The sequence below is a fragment of the Nilaparvata lugens genome, chromosome 9 (genome assembly GCF_014356525.2).
Source record: "Nilaparvata lugens isolate BPH chromosome 9, ASM1435652v1, whole genome shotgun sequence".
In the NCBI taxonomy this organism is placed as follows: Eukaryota; Metazoa; Arthropoda; class Insecta; order Hemiptera; family Delphacidae; genus Nilaparvata; species Nilaparvata lugens.
Window position 1 is genome coordinate 22,454,923 of NC_052512.1, and position 14,473 is coordinate 22,469,395.

The following is a 14,473-nucleotide window of genomic DNA, read 5'->3' on the forward strand; positions in this document are numbered from 1 at the left end:
TTAAAAGAATCATATTATTCATTAATAAGAATAGTGATACATTCAACTTAAGGAATAATCCATATAATTTGCGTCCCTCCAATCCATTACAATTTGATATTGACTTTACCAGCTTAAGTGTATGAAGACGTCAGTTTGAATATCAGTGTTACTTGTTTATAAATAAAGTCCCAACTGATTTCATTATTAATAGAATTACAAAATCCATTATGAATCTTATACTGGATTGGATTAGGATAAATGTTTATTTTAACTTATCTATATCCATTACTGAGTGTTTCATTCTTATGTTATAAATTTTAAAAGATATTATTGTCATGGCTTCCTTGAATTGGTCTTTTTGAGTTTGTCACTTGCTTGAGATTTTTTTACTTTGTCTTATCGTTTGTAAGTATTGAGATGAGACCTGGTTTCCATAATTTTAGTTATTCTAGTGGTTTGAATCATCCCTTTTTCTTTCCATTGACATATGTTTGCTGTAACTAGTTGTTCGAACTCACTGCCGGCGCACACGTTTTCTTTGCCGGTAGTGCCATTTTATAAGTTAGAATATTTATTTTATCAATCTGTATTATTTTATGGCAAATAAATGAATTTGAATTTGAATTAGTATATGGCAAGTGTTTACAAAATAGAGTTGAAGTGTAGGACAAAACTTTTCTCCCACACATTCGAATTTCCACATTATAACCAACTCTGGATTCTTTCTTTTTTCTCTTTTCCTCTTTTTGCGTTCCCTCCCTTGAAAATTACTAAGAAAATCATGCTGTGTTTATTATAATCTCTAGCCAGCCAAGATCTTTTGAAATTGCGTTGAAAAAACGGCCTCATATGTACTGTACTTGTTAACACTGCTGTTCAACAATCACCAATTAACAATTATCATTATTGTTCGAAGTGACTCATTCCTTGTTCAAATCTTACCGAGCTCCGACACCTGATTGCAATCAAATTCTTATTGATCTCAAGCAGTCGGTGCTAATTAAAATAGTCGAAGCATCTTCTTCTCTTAAATTACGAAAAGAATAATACAATATTATTGATGAACAAATTATTCCAACTCGTCTTTTCTAGATTTTGAATATTCAAAATCTCAAAAAGACGAGTTGAAATAATTTGTTGATCAAAAATTGTATTATTCTTCTTGTAATTCCAGAGAAGAAGTCGCTTCGACCATCTTGATTATCACCAACTGCTTGAGATCAATAAGAATTCGATTGCAATCAGGTGTCGGAGCTCGGTAAGATTTGAACAAGGAATGAGTCACTTCAAACCATAATAATGATGATTGTTAATTGGTGATTGTTGAACAGCAGTGTTAACTAACAAGTACAGTACATATGAGGCCGTTTTTTCAACGCAATTTCAAAAGATCTTGGCTGGCTAGAGATTATAATCAACACAGCATGATTTCTTGGAAATTTTCAAGGGAGGGAACGGAAAAAGAGGAGAAGAGAGAAAAAAGAAAGAATTCAGTTGTTTATAATGTGGAAATTTGTAAGTGTGGGAGAAAAGTTTTGTCCCACACTTCAACTCTATTTTGGAAACCCTTCCATGTACTAAACTAGCAGGTAACCCATGATTCACAAGGGCTATTCTAAAACTTGACAAACTGAAAACTTGACTCAATGGAATCTAGATGAATTGAAAATATTCCTATAAGAATCCTTGGTATATTAAGAATTTATATGCAACATTTCAAGTAAATCAGTCCAGTAGTTCAGACGTGATGATGCATCAAACATAATTTTCCTATCCTTTATGCCGGGTCTACACGACAACGATATTTGCGCAAACTTGGGCTCAAAGCCAGGTTTACGCAAATCTGGCTTTGAGCCAAGTTTGCTCAAACCTCTGTTCACACGACACTGATTTTAACACAAACCTGTAGTAATTCTATAAAATTGGTATAAATTCTATTTTAAACCGGTATAAATGCTATACGAATACTTTGAAGTGTTTATAAAATTGAGATGAATAGTAACTCAAGCCTTTTCCTCCTCCTCCTCCTCGTCCTCCTACTCCTCCTCCTCCTCCTCCTCCTCCTCTGCCTCCTCCTAACACTCCTCCTCATCCTCCACCTCCTCATCCACATCCTCATCCTCCTCCTTCACCTCATCAACCCTCCAACCCTCCTTCACCTCATCAACCCTCCAACCCTCCTCCTATTCCTCCGCCCCCACCCGCTCCTCCTCCTTCTCCTTTCGCTCCTCCTCCTTCTCCTCTCGCTCCTCCTCCTTCTCCTCTCACTCCTCCTCCTCCCTTACTCCTCTTCCATCTACTCATCATCCTCCTCCTCCTCCACGACCTCATCCTCCACCTCCTCAACCCCCCACCTCTCCTCCTACTTCTCCTTCACCTCCTCATCAACTCCTCCTTCTCCCCCACCTACTCCTCCACTTCTTCCTCCTCACCCTACTATTCCTCCACCTCCAACTATTCCTTCTCCTCCTCAACCCCACCACCTCCTCCTCTTCCTCCTCCACCTACTCCTTCACCTCCTCTTCCACCTACTCCCCCTCCTCCACCGCCTACTCCTCTTCCTCACACTACTCTTCCTCCTCCTCCAACTATTCCTCCTCCTCCTCTTCCTCTTCCTCCACCTACTCGTCCTCCACCTCTTCTTCATCCTACACCTACTCCTCCTCCACCTATTCCTCCTTCTCCTACTCCTCCTCCACCTCCTCAATAATAATAATCAAGAATCCTGATTATCAAGTGAAGAGTGAATAACTATATCTATTACATTGCTATAGAGTAATTAAGATAATTATTATCTATTAAAAAATCTTCCTTGTTTTTGAGTATTTTTTGTGAATTGACTTCCCACATATTCAATTTGAGGGTGCTGAATCCGAATCTGGAATCGCGAATTCTCTATCTTCATTTTGAAGCTATTTAGGTTTTGATGGACAGGTGAGACGTAATCGTTTCCTAGAAAAATTGATGCAAACCTGGCTGAGATTGATCGAAGGAAGCACAAACCTTCAAACCTCAGAAATTTACAACGATCTCCCGTCTACACGACGCAAACTTAGCGCAAACCCTGCCAGGTTTGCGCTAATATCGTTGTCGTGTAGGCCGGGCATTAAACGTGTATACATGTATAAGCCAGTTCTTTCCTTCATTATAGTATAGCATATGATAGATAGATGAATTATATATATATATATATATATATATATATATATATATATATATATATATCAGTATCTTTGAATTAGAATAACTTTTGAAAAATTTGTGATATCGATGTGCGGTTTTCACCATATTCTCTCTTGAAATCCTGTATCGAAATCATGTATCATATGACAACCCTTCCAATTTAGAAAAATGAAGTTGGATTCAAAATGTCTGTTCAAAAATGGTGGACGAAATTTGGGTGCGACGGAAAACCTGTTTTTATTATTCGAATAGGATTCTCAATCATACCTATCCTCCAATTTCCCTTTTAAAAGAAATGTTCAGCTGCTTCCATACAACAACTGGAAGTATGACAATTTGAAAACTTGATGTAATCAAATCTTGAAAAATCGATAATATGTCTATAACCATCCTCGATTAATGAATAATATATATGCGAAATTTCAAGTTAATCAGGCCAGTAGTTAAGACGTGATTATCTGTCAAACATCATAATTTTCCTATTCCGTAGGTGAATAAGCCAGTTTTTTCCTGTAATATAGTATAGATTATTATCAGGTCGCAACTGATCAATTCCAGGGCCTCTGACATGACTTAACAATTGAAGCCGCCAAATATTACCCGCCAAAATGTTCAGGGCTTTCTTTTATCACTTGTATTCTAATAGCCGTTCAAGCTATAACACTGCTGATTGCAGGAAAATATTCGAAAAACCTTCCTCCAGAAGAAAGTTTCCGATTTCCTCTACATTTTCATATTTATGGCCAATATTGTAGAAACAACATTTTTTTTCAGTCATCTTGTTTTTTTCATGGTGACAAAAATATTCTTTGGATTTCCCTTATGGATATCCTTCATCTTCGCATTGGAACGGAGTGATTGATATCATTTCCAAGTCTGTATCTTCAAAAAGTCGTGAGATACACACTTTTATAATTTTCATGTTTGGCAAATGGAGGTAAAACGTGTTTTCTGCTGTAAACTGCACTCTACTTCATTTCCGGAAGACGCTACAGCCGTGGAAAATGGACTGAAAGCCTTCATTCCAATGCCATTTTCCAAGCTTCGGAGATATCCTAAAACACTATTCAAATTATATTCCTTTATTGGACTGCAAATATATTTACAGAGTTGAAGGTAAAATTTTGTCCACGGAAAATTTATGTTTCAATTGAATGAAAAAGACTAAGAAATTGTCAAAAAACCACTGATTTATTGATAATTAGAAATATCTTTAGTAGTTTCTAATTATCAATAAATCAGTGGTTTTTTGACAACTTCTTAGTCTTTTTCATTCAATATGAATAATTACCACAATATCAACTTCTCAACTACACAAAAAGTTATGTTTCAATGTTTTGAAATTATATTTATCATGAGAAGAGTGAATGGAATGAGACGATTCTCTGGAATTTTATAGTTTAGGTGATTATCAACACTGGTATTAGAATCAATCAAAAACCTCTAACTAGAACTGAAAAGCAATTCATATAGAAAATTATTACAATTATGGCCGCAATCTTGAACTTCTCACTCATGGTAACTATTATATACTATCCATTATCACTACTCTTATTCAGCTTGTTCTATTGAAGAGTATGAGACCATTTTCAATTCTTTATCATGAAAAAATCGATTTCATAGTTTTAGCTTGTTACCTCATGTCTAATGAAGAATACACCGGAAATCATGCAAGGTCACCTTTGGAGGGCATCTCTCTGTATATCTTGAACATAATATTATAATAGAATTTCTAAAAATGTGGAAAAAATTTTTTGTACGGTTTTGGGAGGTTTCAACTATTGGAATTTGTGTCTAAGAGGAGAATTTCATGAGATGAGATTGTAGAGGAAGGCTGTTGGAATATGACCGAGCAATCAGCAATGTAATATTTTGAACGTTTATTGAAATAAAAGCGATAAAAGAATGTCTGAATGAGTGATGAGACACTTATGTTGACCATCGTCTATTGAAACTTATCACAGGATAGCTTGTTATTAACAGCATGAACTATATAACTGGTTCAAATCATATTTTTCATAATCATTTAGTATATGGCAAGGGTTTACAAAATAGAGTTGGAGTGTGGGACAAAACTTTTCTCCCACACTTTCGAATTCCCACATTATAGCCAACTGGATTCTTTCTTTTTTCTCTTTTTGCGTTCCCTCCCTTGAAAATTTCCAAGAAAGTCATGCTGTGTTGATTATAATCTCTAGCCAGCCATGATCATTTGAAATTGCGTTGAAAAACGGCCTCATATGTACTGTACTTGTTAGTTAACACTGCTGATCAACAATCACCAATTAACAATTATCATTATTGTTCGAAGTGACTCATTCCTTGTTCAAATCTTACCGAGCTCCAACACCTGATTGCAATCAAATTCTTATTGATCTCAAGCAGTTGGTGCTAATCAAGATGGTCGAAGCATCTTCTTCTCTGAAATTACAAAAAGGATAATACAATAAATTATTGATGAACAAATTATTCCAACTTGTCTTTTCTAGATTTTGAATATGCCCCCGAAATTATCTTATCACCACAGTGCAAAATATATTTTTTTTGGTACTTCCATTTTTTAATTTTCAATTGAAATTCCATTTTTCATTCACTTGTTACTTAATCATTGGTTTCAATTGTAAATTCTGATTTTCAAGAAAAGCAATTTACTGGACTGACTATATTTGAAACACTTCATCCTTGATTTTTAGAAAAAATCACTGTGGTGATAAGATAATTTCGCGGGAATATTCAAAATCTCAAAAAAAAAACGAGTTGAAATAATTTGTTGATCAAAAATTGTATTATTCTTCTAGTAATTTCAGAGAAGAAGACGTTTCGACCATCTTCATTAGCACCAACTGCTTGAGATCAATAAGAATTTGATTGCAATCAGGTGTTGGAGCTTGGTAAGATTTGAACAAGGAATGAGTCACTTCGAACAAAAATAATAATTGTTGATTGGTGACTGTTGAACAGCAGTGTTAACTAACAAGTACAGTAGATAAATGAATTTTATATATCAGTATATTTGAATTAGAATAACTTTTGAAAAATTTGAGATATCGAATGTGCGGTTTTCACCATATTTTCTCTTGAAATCCTGTATCGAAATCATGTATCATATGACAACCTTTCCAATTCATAAGAATGAAGTTAGATTCAAAATGGCGGTTCAAAAATGGTGGACGAAATTTGGGTGCGACGGAAAACCTGTTTTTATCTTCTAATTTCCCTTTTGAAAGAAATGTTCAGCTGCTCCCATACAACAACTGGAAGCATGACAATTTGAAAACTTCAAATCTTGAAGAATCAAAGATATGTCTATATCATCCTCGATTAATTAAGAACATACTGTATTCTCAAGCTTGTGTTATATGATAGAAATTAACATACGTGAACTTCATCTGTAGTGCGACTAATTCTCATTTAAAAAATACGGAATGTGAAAGACTCAAATCACAAAGATTCAAATTCAATCATAATGAGCGTTCTCAATAAACTATTGACTAGCTATTGAAGAGTATTGGAAACCTATTGAAGATTAAAAACTTATTGACATTACTTATTTATCTCAAGCTGGTTTCCTATTGACGAACCTCTAAATATAGATGATTTCTCTTATGTTTCGGGTGTTAAATATTCTGAATAGTGATAATAATAATTATACAGAATATCTCTGCATATTGATCATGGAAATCAATGTATTACCGTACATATTCACCATTGTACAATGATTATATCAAGTCGCTTATTTCGTGAGTTCAATTAAGCTTCAAATCGATGGAGAACAATAATGTAATATCAAGCTGAAGAGAATTCAATGGAACAATGAATTCTACTAGGCTTCTTGCAATTTGCTGTAGACGTAATCTATCATGAGATTATCATTAAAGAGAGTTAAAGAGAGACCATCTCAGGAAAAAATCGTTTCTCACCAGTGTACTTTTCATAGATTCATCTATTTTCCTTCATAATTCTTCCATTATAATATTTGTTTCATAGTTCCATTGGAGAGGGATCAATAGATTTTTTCGGAGAGTTGTGTGGAGATGCTATTTCAGAAAGTTATCGTTTTTCAGCATGGTATTCTTCAAAGAATGTTGAACTTGCGGAGATACGATAAATTAGAAAGCTCTAGAAAAACATTCACCATCCTTCAGCTAGACTGTTCCATGATATTTGTCTTCAATAACTCTTTTTCATTTAAAAATCGCTCGAAGCATTAGAACATGAGAAAATCTGTCAATTCATCCATTGATTCAAGCAGACAAATGCAACTACAAGAGCTCAATGTATTCTATTATTGATATCATTTAAATGAGAAATAAGATTCAGCTATCCATTGAGAATATCTTTTAGGTTTTCTAGGAGTTCTACCAGGTTTCTTGCAATTTGCTGTAGACGTATCATGAAATTATCATTGAAGAGAGACCATCTCAGGAAATTATCGTTTTTCACCAGTGTAGGTACTTATAATTGATACATCTATTCTCCTTCATCATTTTTCCATTATTATATTTGTCTCACAGTTCCATTGGAGAGGGATCAATAGATTTTCGTCGGAGAGTTGTGTGGAGATGCTATTTCAGAAAATTATCGTTTTTCAGTATGACATTCTTCAAAGAATGTTGAACTCTTGGAGATACAATAAATTAGAAAGCTCTGGAAAATCATTCACCATCCTTCAGCTTGACTGTTTCATGATATTTGTCTTCAATAACTCTTTTTAATTGAAAAATGGCTCGAAGTGTTAAAACATGAGAAAATCTACTTCACCGCTGATTCACTCGCCTCCAGTGATGAGATTGCCGCCAATCATTGCCTGCTTACCCCTAGGCGGATTGAAAACTGTCCGTTTTTAGGGGGGGGGGAGGGGAGTATGTCACCGTCAACCAGTTTTGGGCCGCTCAAAGGGCGGGGCGACCGGAGCGGTCGCCCGGTCGCCGCGGCTAGGGGGGCGCCGTGGTCGTATAATGATTACCGCCCCAACATTATCGGTTCAAGTACCTTTATTTCACCTTCACCTTAAAAGTCTTGAACCATTTAAATTTGTATAACTCATTACTAATTATATGTGTAGTGTAAATTATGGCATAAACAACAGAAACTTGACGTTCACTGACTGAACTTTGGTAAATACAGTCACTCTACGCATAGCATAGGCGTATATTTTTCCAGTCATTGAGGGAGCCTGTGCGCGCCCAAATATCAACGGAAATTTAAAATTAAATAGGTTTTAGCCTGCAGAATACAAGGTTAGAAAAGATAAGACAATTTGGGCCGGCTAGTTAGGATAAGACAAGCTGGGCCGGATGGTTTAAATATGGAGCTGTTCTAGCATGGGGGACTCTTCTTCAAACTTCGCTTCCTCCATTTGATAAATATGTTCTGGAGACAATTGAGCATCCCAGAAGTTTTATTCGGATACATGAGAAAAGTCCAGAACCAATTATTTCTTTATGCAAAATTTCCTTGTGCTATATACAGAGTGGCCCAAAAACCTCGTTTTTCCAGTTCATTTTCCAGCTATTTCTGCCAAATCCATTAATCGGACGGAAAAATTTGCTCTAACCTTTGTTTCAGATTATAAAATTCTGAATAGAATGAGATCATTCAGAACTCTCTATCTTTAATAAGTACTGAGTTATGATTTTTCAAAAATGAGTGAAATTTAAAGAAAAAATAAATTCTGATGAATTTTAGTTTTTGATCAACAATATCTTCCGATTGTTACCATTTAGTTAGATGTATAATTCAAAGTCCTTCTGGCCGTATTTTTATGCCTACAATCTAAGATCAGGTAGAGCGCTCTATCTCATATTTTCAGTTACAACTGACAACAATGCTCCTTGTATTATGAAAAATACCCAATTTTCGGCTTCAAGTATCCGTCCAATTACTGGATTTGGCAGAAATAGCTAAAAACTGGAAAATTAACTGAAAATACGAGGTTTTTGGGCCATTCTGTATATAGCACAAGTAAATTTTGCATGAAGAAATTTGTTCTGGACTTCTCTCATGTATCCAAATAATATATTAAAAAATCAGAACTACAATATAAATTGCAAGCACACCTTCTTCTTTATGTCTATATTGACTGGACTGAGAAGTTCCTGTGAAAACTATAGAGGAATCAGCTTGCTAAACACTGCTTACAAAATCTATAGCATGATTATCAAGGAGAGGATGCAGCCCTTAATGGAATTTCTCCTCTTGGAAGAGCAATGTGGCTTTACTTTTAAATACTAACTCACTGTCCTATACTTGGGGGGACGCATATCGAAATCTCTCCCCGGGCGCCTATTAACCTCGGGGCGGCCCTGAGTTGCGGTAAGTAAGCGCTACAAGCGCTGTCTCTAGATCCTACAGAGCAGATTGAACTGTTGTTCACCAAGGACCGTTCTTTGATCAACTTATTGTTGATCTGGTCCTCCGATTACTAATAAAAGTGTATTCGTTTCAACTTGTGTTCACTCAGTCCAGCCAGGCCTTACCATTTAGAAAATACTAAGTAATTTGTTATTGCGCCCACCTCGGTGGCCGTAACAGACAATAATAAATAAAACGGATCAGTTGAAGCAAATATACAATTAGGAATTAGATCAGATAATTTAGTTGTCTCCTGTACTTGGTATTAATAAACAAAAAAAAACATTATATTAGATTGACTAGGGTGTTGTGATCAGCAATAATGAATTCCTCTACTGAATAGAATGGATTCACAATCAACCAGGATCTAAGTACTTATTGGAGAAAACGTTTATTTGGCAAGGATCTAACTTAAGTTGGTAGAAAGTTATGAAATTTGTAGCCTATCACAGGGTAGCTCGACTTAGACTTTTCAAGTCTGCATCTTGGTATATATATATATATATATATATATATATATATATATATATATATATATATATTATATATATATATATATATTAATATATATATACATTATATTATATAGTGTCTTCTGTTATGTGCTATACACTTTTAAAGTTTGTAATATGAATTAAAACAGGAGACATAAGACATAAATAGATTGAAAACACTTAAAAACTTACATTAGAAATGGGGGAAATTTTCGGGAACTGAGTTCCCCAGTTTTTAAGTGTTTTCAATCTATTTATGTCTCATGTCTCCTGTTTTAATTCATATATATATACTCTCACGGTTTCTTGTGAAGTGACTGTGAATGGCCTATCCTGTATCTGATGATGTACATCCTTCAAACATTATTGGTAGATGAATTCATTAATGACGGATAGAATGCCATTTTTAGAAAGAAGGGGCTTACAGTGATCGAGATAGCCCGCCCCAGAAATCACTCGGACCGCTCTCTTCTGAATTAACAGCACTTTAGAAGTGCTGGAAGCATGACCCCACAATTTCAAACCATAACTCATCCTCGAATGAAGAAAAGCAAAATAGGCCGGTCTGACCACCGAAATTGGCAGACATCAGCCTTCTCAGTAGATAGACAATGCTGCTGAGACTGGAGCATACCATGTCTATATGAGGTTCCCAGAGTAACTTGGCATCAAGAGTGAAACAATCTTTATCATACAGCTCGATCACATCTGCTTTAGCCTGGGTGATACTCTTACTTGCAGAGAACAAGGAAGTGTCATCCGCATAGAACAGCACATTTTTATTTTATTTATTTATTGTATAAAATACTATAATCATAATACAATTATGACATTGGAGGAAAAACTAGGCTAAGCCTGTACTATTTCTCTCCAAAAATTTTGATAAAATGTTAATGTTGTCCAAAAGATAAGGTTATATAGTCACACACTGCTTCGTCACTTGATTTTCGGTCCAGAAATGATTATTTAAAATTTTGAATTTTGAAGGTTGATTTTATACTTTAAATGAATCACAATAAATTAAAAACTTTAGAAATATTGCACTTATTTTAAAAAATTACATTTCCCTCTAGATAGTAAAGCAAATCATTTATTGCTACAAGAAAGAGTAATGGGCCCAGCAATGAACCATGTGGCACATCCCGTTTTACCAGAAGAGGAATTGAGCACTGATCATTCCAATGTAGGTTCCTACAATCTTTTTTCTCTCAGAAAGGTAAGACTCAAACACCCGAATTGCACAATCCTTTAAGCCATAATGCTCCAATTTCTCCAATAGAACTGTATGAGGGATACAGTCAAATGCTCGTGAGAGATCACATAGCATTGAAAAAGTTGATTTCCGCTTCTCAAAAGAATTGATAATCGATTCTAACAGTGATTCCACAGCCATGACAGTAGATTTTCCCTTCCTGAAACTGAAACCATACTGAGCCAGGAGGTCATGCTCCTCAAGGTATTTATACAGTTGTGCTAATATGATTGCCTCAAATATCTTGGCAAAAACAGGAATTATAGAAATTGGTCTGAAACTTGAGGTGTCACAATAGGGACCCTTATTGTAAACCAGGACTGTTCTGGAGATTTTGAGTTGTTCAGGGAAAGTACCACTACCTAAACAGTTGTTTAAACACAATGCTAATATAGGTGCAATAATAACTATCATCTCCTTGAACAAATTTGGGGTCATGCCATAAATATCCTTACAATTGGAACTCCTAAAACCACGTCAATTACAGCTTGAGCACATACAGGACTCCAGGTGAATTCAGAATCTATGGCAGGCATGTGAGTAAACAGAATAGGTTCACCGTCATTTGGTATATCATTCACAATCTTCTCAACTGACTCAAGAAAATAATTGTCATCATCCCTTACAAAATCATTTACTTTATCAGCAATAAGTAATTTACCCATTCCATTCAGATGAAGTCCGTGGCTTGTATGGAACCGTCTCTTCAAAGTCCACAATTCTAATATATATGAACTGGATACACATCAGTTAAACGTCTTATACGTGTATTTATAGCAGCTATAGTTTTATTAATATGTGAGCTTCCAGGTAAATCATAGCGGTAGGGAATAATGGATAAGATTATATTACTCTCTATATGCTTCAATCACCTCAGTTAACCTTTGCATGAATGCTGACTTGCAGATCTCATCAGAGTTATTATTAATACTATTAGTACCGCCCAAAACGACGACCCAATCTTTTTGTTGGCAGTTTTCGACCTCATCTGGGGAGAGCATCCAGTCAGTCAAAGCTTCAAGCCTTTCCCCTGGAAGAATGTGGGCAACACAAGAAAACTCATTTGGCAGCAAGGAGCCCACACGCTCACGCAACCCCCTACCATGACTATCAGCCCACAAATGCAGTCTTCTATCTAAACCAAACCCACTAAGCGAACTGATATCTCTGCAGACAGCATTAATCAAGGAGCATGATCTGCGGAAATTATTTAAAGCCAGTTTCGCCAAACCAACATTCTTTCCCACATCTGTCAGCTACTGTTCATCAGTAGATTTGTGAAGAGTGTTGTCCGCTTTCGTTCAGGAGGCAAAGAGTTTCCATAGCCTTTGTTGTATTTAGCAATAAGAGGTTGGGGCCACTGGGAGATGACGATGGCGCGACAGCAATGTAATGTGTGTTTTGTAAGAATGAGATGGCAACTTATGAAATAAAGTGTATGCTAATAAAATTGCTTTGTGCTTATTTGTAAATTACTACAGCCTTAGTGAAATTGATCAATTTCTAAGATAAATTTATTGATTCAGCTCTCAAATACGTGACATAGATGCTTCCTATTCGAATAATGCTAACAGTTTAAAATGAGTCTCACTAAGATAAAGCAGTATAGGTATTATTATCATTGATAATAGATGAAATAAAACAATATGGTCCAATGTTACATTTATTCAAATACAAGTTATATACATCAATATTATAACTACAGCTGTAGACTACATAATATTTACACATTTATAAATACTTCTACAATTACAATATTTTCTACAACAAACCAATTAAGCATCAATTAACTGAATTTCCTACCTTTGGGTTCTAAGAAATACAAAGTAGTTGAAGATACTTTTTTATCTTTACAATAATTTACTTGAAAAGTTTGCTATCATTTTTCTGAATAATACTGTACTAAAAAATGCTTCTTATAAATGTTTTGTGAAAAGATTACAAATAATAGTCTGAACAGCAGTGCATAAGCTGGAACTCCAGTCGGCAAATATCGGCGTTGACAGATTATGTATAATTGAGACTTCCTTTTGCAATCTAAGGTGACTGAATTAATTCGATATGACAACACTGCTTTATGTGTGTCTACAACCAGATGGACCAGATAGATGTCATCTTATGCAACCAGTGCTACAAGAAACATTATTGAACAAACCAGACGACTAAGCAATATTAGTCTTTTAATTAGTCATTTAACCATAGCTGATAGCTAAATAATGTTATCTGATGCATTACCACCAACTTATAACCAAAAACATTCTCTTTCCAATCATTTTTCAAAATTTGTACATCTAAAAATTGTTGCAAATAAAGTTGCATATAACTGGTTCAATCATTTCCCACAAAACTGTCATAATTGATTTATTTAGTACATGAAATAATTATCACATCATAGACATAATGAAGTTGGATGTTTATTCGATTAATTATTAGTTCAAAAACTGCTGCTTGTTTATAGCTTCTAAGAGACAGGGAATGTGGAGACAGCAAGTTACTATTGTGAGGTCCACGTTATAAAGGCAGTGGAGGAAGATAGGAGAACAATGTTGCCGATCCTCTCTGACTTGACAGTGCCTTCTATAGACGGTAGCTGATACAGGTTTATTTATGTAGAATATTAACTATTCATTCTCGTTAAAAATAAGAATTATATTTCATCAAGCAAGAAATTATATTTTTCAATGATTTCATAATCAAGATTGAATATTTTGTTAATTATTCATATTTCTACATTGTTAATAAACGATCTGGCAAAGCGAGAAAGAGAGCATTATCCGCTTCGTTGAATGAAGGCTGTGCAAAGGCTAAAAATAAACTTTCTACTGGTGATATTTTCCAAAGCTTTTTGATTTGTATAGGCTACTATCAAGCTATCAAAATCAAAAAGTTTTCTAAGGAAAACATTTTTTTCGATCATTACTTTTGAGATATAAGCGCCTAAAGTTTAAATTTTTGTGCCAGAACATTTCAAGTTCGGTGAAAGATAAAACCATGAGATTAAATTTTAAGGATAGATTCTTCATGGTATTGTTGATCTAATAAAACAAAAAAAATTAAAAATATCATTTTCTGAGAAAGTTATTCAATTTACAAAAAATGACCAAAGATAACTTTTAGTTTAGTTATTTTCGGCCATTTTTGGTAAATTGAATAACTTTCTCAAAAAGTGATATTTTCAGAAAATTTTTGTTCTATTAGATCAACAATA